The 8,167-nt window shown below is 31.9% G+C and overlaps 1 long non-coding RNA gene across 1 annotated transcript; it reads right to left on the reverse strand.

The window, feature by feature from the left end:
- Nucleotides 1-2,083: 2,083 nt before the first annotated feature.
- Nucleotides 2,084-2,901, reverse strand: LOC139899595 (uncharacterized). The gene is made up of 2 exons (XR_011777595.1): nucleotides 2,704-2,901; nucleotides 2,084-2,605 (listed from the first exon to the last, which is right to left on the reverse strand). It is a non-coding gene; the product is annotated as an uncharacterized lncRNA (long non-coding RNA).
- Nucleotides 2,902-8,167: the final 5,266 nt, after the last annotated feature.

Here is an 8,167-nt window from a genome sequence, read left to right on the forward strand (position 1 = left end):
TAGTTAGCCCAGTTTGTAAAACTCAGGGTAAAAATTATGATACATTTCCGTTTATGATTAGTTTACGTTGTCAATGTTATAAAATATACATGTTTGGTCAACAACTTAAAGATATATGAGATATAAATGGTTGATTTGGGTATGTTTTTTTCACTTTGAGTCTTTTTTGAACCCTTTTAAGTAATGGGATGACCTGATACACGAACTACTTGAAATATAGGGTGTAATGGGCTGAATTGAAATGATCCATTTAAACACTTAACCAAAATATCTGCATGTTCATATCGTTGAAGGGTGTAATGTGCTTAGCGATATAATTCAGTCTACACCTAATTAATTTATATCTATAATTTTGTTCAACGTCCTCCTTTGACTTGATTTGTTTCTTATACACAACTTTTGTCGATTTAATTGACGTGCTCACAAATATATTATATTTATAATTTTTATTGATGAAACCCGCAAATCTTGCGGGTCTTAAGCTAGTAATAATAATAAAAAAAAAATCAAATTCATAGAGGGAGCGACTTTAGGAAGAGGACATTAGAATTCGACACTGACGCGGTGTCGATCGACGCGTCGATTTCAACGTCGTTGGTGAAAGACGTTAAATTCGACTTGCAACACCCGATGCTCGTATACATCAATTGGAGGATTGGAACCTTTTAACTCGATGAAACATGAAAGTAGCTACTTATTTTAAAAGATGAAAATATAAAGTTCTATTCGTGACGAAAGAAAGGAAATGAAATGTTGAGAAGTGAAGAAAGGAAAAATGACATCCTTCCGATTGGTAAAAAGAATTGAATGAAAAATTTCGTTAAAATCATTCATCCTCTTTCTTCTTCCCTTTTACTTTCCCTTTTTTCTCTTCTTTTCATTTCATTCCAGTATAAACTCTACGAACATCAATTTCTTTTAAAAAAAAAGATTCTTTTTCTTTTCCTTTCCGACAAAGCTTAATATGTTTCGGATATTGCTCCAATTATATATATTTTTAATCGCGATATCTATTCTTATCATTATGACTTCGTGTGGATTCGAAGAGTTGTGGGTTCACATTTGGTGAAATTGTTGATGTGGTGATTTGAGCGAGTTGAAGAACAAATTGGGAGATAATGGATGAGGCTTAAACATAAAGTTAAAAAGATAAAGGATTATTTGTTGTTCGAATATTTTTCGCGGATCGAGACTTCGTGTTTGCTAAATGTGAGATTGTTGTTAAAAACACGAGGCTAAAGGCAATACGGTTCGGTACTATTATTCACGTTTGGTTATTACATCTCGCATGGAGTATTAAGATATTGGGTCGAATATCATTCAATGAAAGTAAGGTGATTGTCGAATTTATTTTGGACCGGATCTTTTTAGCAGTAAAGGAAAAAAAAAAAAAGGGTGACTTATATTTAAATTGGGCCGATGGTTGAGGTTAATAATTGCCAATGGATTTGTAAATTTTACTTGGGCCCTACACTTTATTTAGCTGACATAGAGGACCAAGAGGATATCATATAACAATACTAGCTGGTTTTTGGCTGTGCATAATGCACAACCCAGAAAATCTTATGTTAATCCACAACCAACAAAATCTTATGTCAGTGTTTTAAGGTTTTATACGTGTAATCACAGATATGTTAGCGGATATGCACAACCCACAAAATCTTATGTTAATGCACAACCAAAAAAATCTTATGTCCATGTTTTAAGGTTTTATACGCGTGATCAGGCTAATATGTTAGCGGCCAGAAACACATGCATGAATACTATTATCATCCATTTTAAATATATAGAATATATACCATTCATAACATATCACCACCTTGCAACATAAACTTATGATGAGCTTACATAAGTTACATAGAATAGGGTGATATAGTAAACCATGCATATAGTACCATTATAATTACACAAACATCTACAGCTTGTTATGTTATAAGTTACGTAAAGATGTGCTACAAATCAGCTGTCAAGTTATTAGTTTCAAGTGGACCTGCTTCACATAAAAGTTTTAAGACTTAAATAATCAGCTAACATGGTTTTATATGGGTTTGTATACGTGTAAAACAAATCGTCTTTGACTGTGTGAGCTTTCAATTTGTTTACAACTTTGATTGATGATTGGTGATATAATATATTCCAGTGTTGCATATAATCTTATTATTGTTAGAAAAATAGTTTGAGTTGTCAATAGCACGTGACTCCTAAACATCACAACCAGTTAACTTTTAAATTTTAATACTTGAAACTACACACATGTAGTCAAACTCTTGTCATCATGTGTCTGTATGAAAACAAAAGTGAAATACAGGAAGTACATCTTGAAGGCGACACATATAAATATAATGAAGTGCTCAATATGTACTCTATTTATTCAATTCAATCTTCATGTCTTCGTCAGATTTGTTTCTATTCACTTGACAGATGTTAGGTACTTACTGCTCATTCAACTTACACAACATCTGCTTTGATTATAACTTATTCTAACTTTGCAATTGACAGCTGATGTTTTCATACTAAACGCCTTTGAAAATGATACTTATTGTTCACCAATTTATCACTTTAATCTTGCTCATAAGTGATATCTAATCCACGAGTCTCTTCTCCACTAAACACATCAGAAAAAACAATTACTGGTATGTTATTTTGGGTTGAATCAAATAAACGTCCGATCGGTGATCATATATTGCAACAGACAAAACAAACCTGGAAAGTGTGTTGACGAACTCTGAAATATAAATATAAAGATTAGATAATACAGAAAAAAAAAATCCATGAAAACTATGTAGTCAAATCTAAAAAATTGATATAAATAGATCCAGAGCAAAAAACTTAACTGAAAAGTGTGATGATAACAGTGAAAAAATAGAAAAACATAAATGAGATTAGAGTATAAAGATTAAAAAAATACCTGAGAAGTGTGAAGTAAAATTTAAAGATGAATATATATATATAAATCAATTTAAAATTCACGTTCACGATAAGAATGAAAGTTGAGAAACATACCACGTGGCAGCATAAATAGAAAGTGTATGCACCTGTATAACAGGTGGATGTCAATTCGGAGCAAAAACGTGGCAACGGCCGACTTAAATATGCAAATGAGATAAAAACAAACAATTCATTTATGCTAATTGGTTGACTCAAGAAGACAGGAGAGTGGGGAATTTTTAAAAGAAGGGGATGAATCGGTCGGGTTTTTCCTAACCCGGACTCCTAATTTATGGGTATGGCACATGGCCAAAAGTTAGTGGTGAGTGTCGCTGAAAGAGTTCTAACATGGATTTGAATAGGAAAAACTGGAACAAATGTGTCACTCTACCTGGGTTGCTGTTTAACCAATGAAAGGATGACACGTGTCAGGTGTTGGAGTTGAAGTTGGCAAAAACTTCTTTATGTATAGTAGTAAGATAAGATATATATCCCTGTACGTTGGAAAAGAAGGGGGGCGAAAAAAAAAAAATAGAACTAGATTTTAAGGTTTATTATTTATTTTCTCTTAAAAAAAAGGCACAGATCCCACCCTTGTATGTTGTTGGTCGACACATTCAAAGAAAAGAAGAGGTAAACAATTCTAATTAATGTCAATGGGGCTTTGCCTCATTGGTCACCATGTTAACATGGTGTTCGAGGAGACCAGGGTTCGAGTCTCGGGGGGGGGGGATTTTCGTGAATTAACTTCGTGAGCTAACCACTAACATTGCCTTTCAAAAAAAAAAAAAAAAAAAAAAAAAAAAAAAAAACAATTCCAATTAATTATTGTTGTTGGTGTACAAGTAAGGTGGACTCATCTTTAGAGTATTCCTGACGTCAAGTGATGCATTTTTTTAGCAAGGTCAACAGTTTTTAAAGGAGAATGTTAAATTTGAGTGTTAAATATTGTGGTGGTGATGTGGTAAAATATTATTGATAGTTGAGTATCAAATATATTAATTAATAATATATAAAAATAAGTGGAGAAATCTGATTGGCTCATCAAAATTTGACACAACTTTTTCATTCCGTCAGATTTGTGACTGACACCCCATTCCGTCAAATTTTGACGCCGCGTTAGGGGCGTCAAAGAGGTGACACATGGGATTCCACGTAATTTGACGGATAAAAGTGACGCTGGGTTAAAACCAGCCTTATGGAGTTTTTATTCGACAAGCAAGAGGAACTAAAGGACAGAAGGGTAGTGCTTATTTTTATATTTTAAAGTTTTATTCATATATTTTGGTTTGGTTCATGAACACATATATTGTTGCTACTTTATTCTAATTATTTGTGTCTATGCTAATGATTAATTATTTATGCTTTATTAATTTGTGTTTTTGTTCAATCCATATTATTATGAGTAACTAAATCCCTAGTATTCATTTAGATAATTGAACCTAGCTGATGGATTGCTTAGTCTTTTGTGTGTATTAATAATTGCTCGTGATCCATGATTCTTAATTACTCCCACTGATTGATCCCATTAATTACTTGTCTGTTGATTGATGTAACAAGAGTTACTAGATTAATTAACTTGTCTAGGTTATTGAAAGATAATTAAGATTGGTTGAATTGCATGCGGAAAACCAGTGCAATTAGACTAGTAATTAACACATCAATTGAGTAGGTAATTGTGAAGCCTAAAGAGGGACACCGATTTACCCTTCAACTGAATCACCATCTTGAGTAGTTATAAATTGGTTAATTGTGTTCTTCAGAAGCGTGCGGGAAACCAGCGTGAAAAACCGACACTTTCATGATATAATTAGTAACTAAGTGCGGGACACCAGCTTACCTTACTAATTGATTAATGAACTAGGTTAACGACAGTTATACTTATGGATTTGATTACATTGTTCTTAATAAAAGCAATCCGGATCCTAGAAAATTGAATCTAAGTGAATACCCCTTTATCTTATTGAATTCGTATTTGTTTTCTTTGCTTTAATTAGTTTTAAATCAAAACCCCCATTTTTACAACTAAATCTTCAGAATAATTATTAGTCTTCAAATCTTAAACACTGCTCCCTGTGGACGAATTCGTAATCATATTACAATAAGATTAGGTGTATCTCAAGCACATCAAATTTTTGGCGCCGCTGCCGGGGAGCTGTGTGTTTTAAGATTTTAATAACTCTTAGTTGTTCGATCCTTTCGTGGAATTCGTTTCTGCGAAAGTTATTTTTTTGTTATTTTATTTTGTTTGGTTTTACGCGCTGGTTTGGTTGTGTTGTGATTGCAGCTAGGTTACAGGTATACCATGGTCGAGAAAGAATCTTTGTATGACTTCTTATGGTCAAGAGTAATGAATGATGGTCAACAATTGGGCACGAACGATGATTCTGGTTTTGGGTATGTGAATGATGGTCACATGGGTAATCATGATAATGGGTGTATGGATTCGTGGCAAGCTAATGGTGAGTCGGATGATTATTGTGCTGCTTAAGATGGTTGTTATCGAGACGGTGGTTATGATGATAGTTACATGAATGATTTCTCCCCTATTGATCAACCTTGTGATAATGGTTCCATATCTAATTTTGACTCTTTAGGTCAACCAATGGACTATTGTTATGAGGGGGATGACTCGACATTGAATTCTTCTCAACATCAATTCCAAGAGACGAAATCCGTTTTAAATGTAAAGGTTGATCTGAGAGATGTTGGTGGAGGTTACCGTTTGTGAAACGACCCATCCATATTACTATAAACGAGGTACGTTATTCATTGATCTCAATAGCGAGGTATTTGACCTCTATATGATACATTTTTATAAAATATTGCATTCTTATTTCATAACGACCAAACCTTTCATATATAAATGAAAGTTTTAAACATGTGGGTAATCATTTGAGAAATGATCCCCGAATACATAAGTTTTATAATATTACAACATGGGCATAATAACCAAATATATTACATGACAAAGATAATGTTTATTAAAATGCAACTTTCTTTAAACACAAGCATGAACGACGCCATGTAACACCATAAGCAACCGATCAGCGGAAGACTTTTAAAGACCTGAGAATAAACATGCTCAAACTGTCAACACAAAGGTTGGTGAGATATAGGTTTTAAAGCCAGCATAAGATATAATAATAGACCACAAGATTGCATGTTATAAACGTTTCTGCAAAGATATTCTATATGTTGTTGAGCGCCCAATAACTATACTTAACAGATGTTTTTCGTGCATATTCCCTTTTCAAAGTTATCTCTACACCGTACCAAGTGTAGTAAAATGAAGTACTAAACACCCGTTATGAACTAGTGCTAACTAGCCCGAGTGGGGTTGTCAAACCCGATAGATCTATCAATAGGATTCACGCTTACATATTAACCATATGTAACAAATAGTTACCAGACTATTAGGGATATATACAAAGGTACAACTCAACATAGAATAAATATTTAAGTACTTGTGTCTATTTCGAAAAACAAAAGCTGCATGAATTCCCATCCCAAAATATTTATAGAGTTAAAAATGGGACTATATACTCACTGTCGTAAAAGTGTAGTTTTAACAAGTTTCCAACTTATTAAAATACAGCCGACGTCCTTGGATTCACGAACCTATAACAATAATAATGATTCAGATAATAATTCATGTGAACAAAATTAATATATCAAGTTCATAGAATACTTATATAATAATTTTTAATATTTTATGTTAGTAGTCCATTGTTAGTAGTCCTTTATTAGTAGTCCATTGTTAGTAGTCCAAAATAGTCCGAAAAATCCAAAATAGTCCGAAAAGTCCAACAGTCCAATAATCGGTATATATATATAATCTTAGAATTATCCCACGGCGTATTGTGTACATATTGTCTTGCATCAATCCAGAGACATGTTGACTTAGGATTTATCAAAACGTATTGTAGACGTATTGTCATGGAACGTACCAAGATTATTATATATATACAATCTCGGAATCAACCAAGATTATAATATTTTGTTATACTAATGATAACATGTCCAAATATATATAGGATATAGGAAAAGTTAGCAAGGATATGGTTAATATAGTTTTTAAGGTGTTCTTCATATGTACAAGTTATAAGTTCTTATAATATCTTAATATAACATCATAATACATATAAATAAGTGTTATTAGAGTTAAGTTAGAAAGATTAGATTAGTTTTCCAAATAAGTTTAAAATTAACTAAACTATGTTCTAGTAGTTATTAGTTATGAATTCTTATATATATAGCTATAATCATATGAATTGAATAAGAGTTTTGGTAAGGCTAATACCTTGATTTAAGAAAGATAAGTAGCTGAATATGAAGAGGATTTCTAGAGCTTGAAAGACTCCTTGAATTGGTGCTTAAAGATACCAAACTTGGAAGCAAAACTTGAATCAAAGTAAGTGTTCTTGATTGCTTCTTATATGATGATTATAGATTGTTTTTGAAGCTAAAAGATGAAGAAAATGCTTGGGGATGATCTAGTATGAAGATGGGAGTATTTTGAGAGAGAATTTAGAGAGTATGAATGAGAAAATGGAATGAAAAAATGGGTGTATGCATAAAAACGTTTTTAGGGTATTTATAGACAACTTATGTTGTCTTTTTTTTGACTAATATCAAGTATAAGTTAAATTGATGATGTCATGCATGACATAATAAGATTGATAATGTCATGCATGACATAATATATCAATCATGCAGATTTCTATTGGTATATACCAATAGTAAATACTTCTAGAAGCTGCGTATAATACGCGTATAAATACTGTATAAATACCGTATAAATACAAGTAGCATTCTTGAGAAAAATGAACGGAAATACGAATATAGCTATCCCTTATCTGTATCTGTATATTACTAAGTGTATTTATACCCATTGTATGTAAATACATTTTAACATAATACATTGTATGTAAATACATTTTAACATAAGTTAATTTCGTTATTTAAAAAGTAACATATATACTGTTCAAAAACTCTTTAAATTAGTAGTATGAAAATGTATATATAATACCTTGTTAATATACTTAATGAGATATTTAATTATCATATTTTCAAGTTAAATATATATATATATACATATCTATATACATATATATATACATATATATAATTAATACAAGTCATGACGTTCGTGAATCGTAGGAATAAAAGGGTGACCAAAAGCTTGTGTAAAACTCTTTCCGGAGGTTCAAGACTTATTAAAATTCATTGCTTATCA

Source organism: Rutidosis leptorrhynchoides, chromosome 3, assembly GCF_046630445.1.
Source record: "Rutidosis leptorrhynchoides isolate AG116_Rl617_1_P2 chromosome 3, CSIRO_AGI_Rlap_v1, whole genome shotgun sequence".
NCBI classification, from domain to species: Eukaryota; Viridiplantae; Streptophyta; class Magnoliopsida; order Asterales; family Asteraceae; genus Rutidosis; species Rutidosis leptorrhynchoides.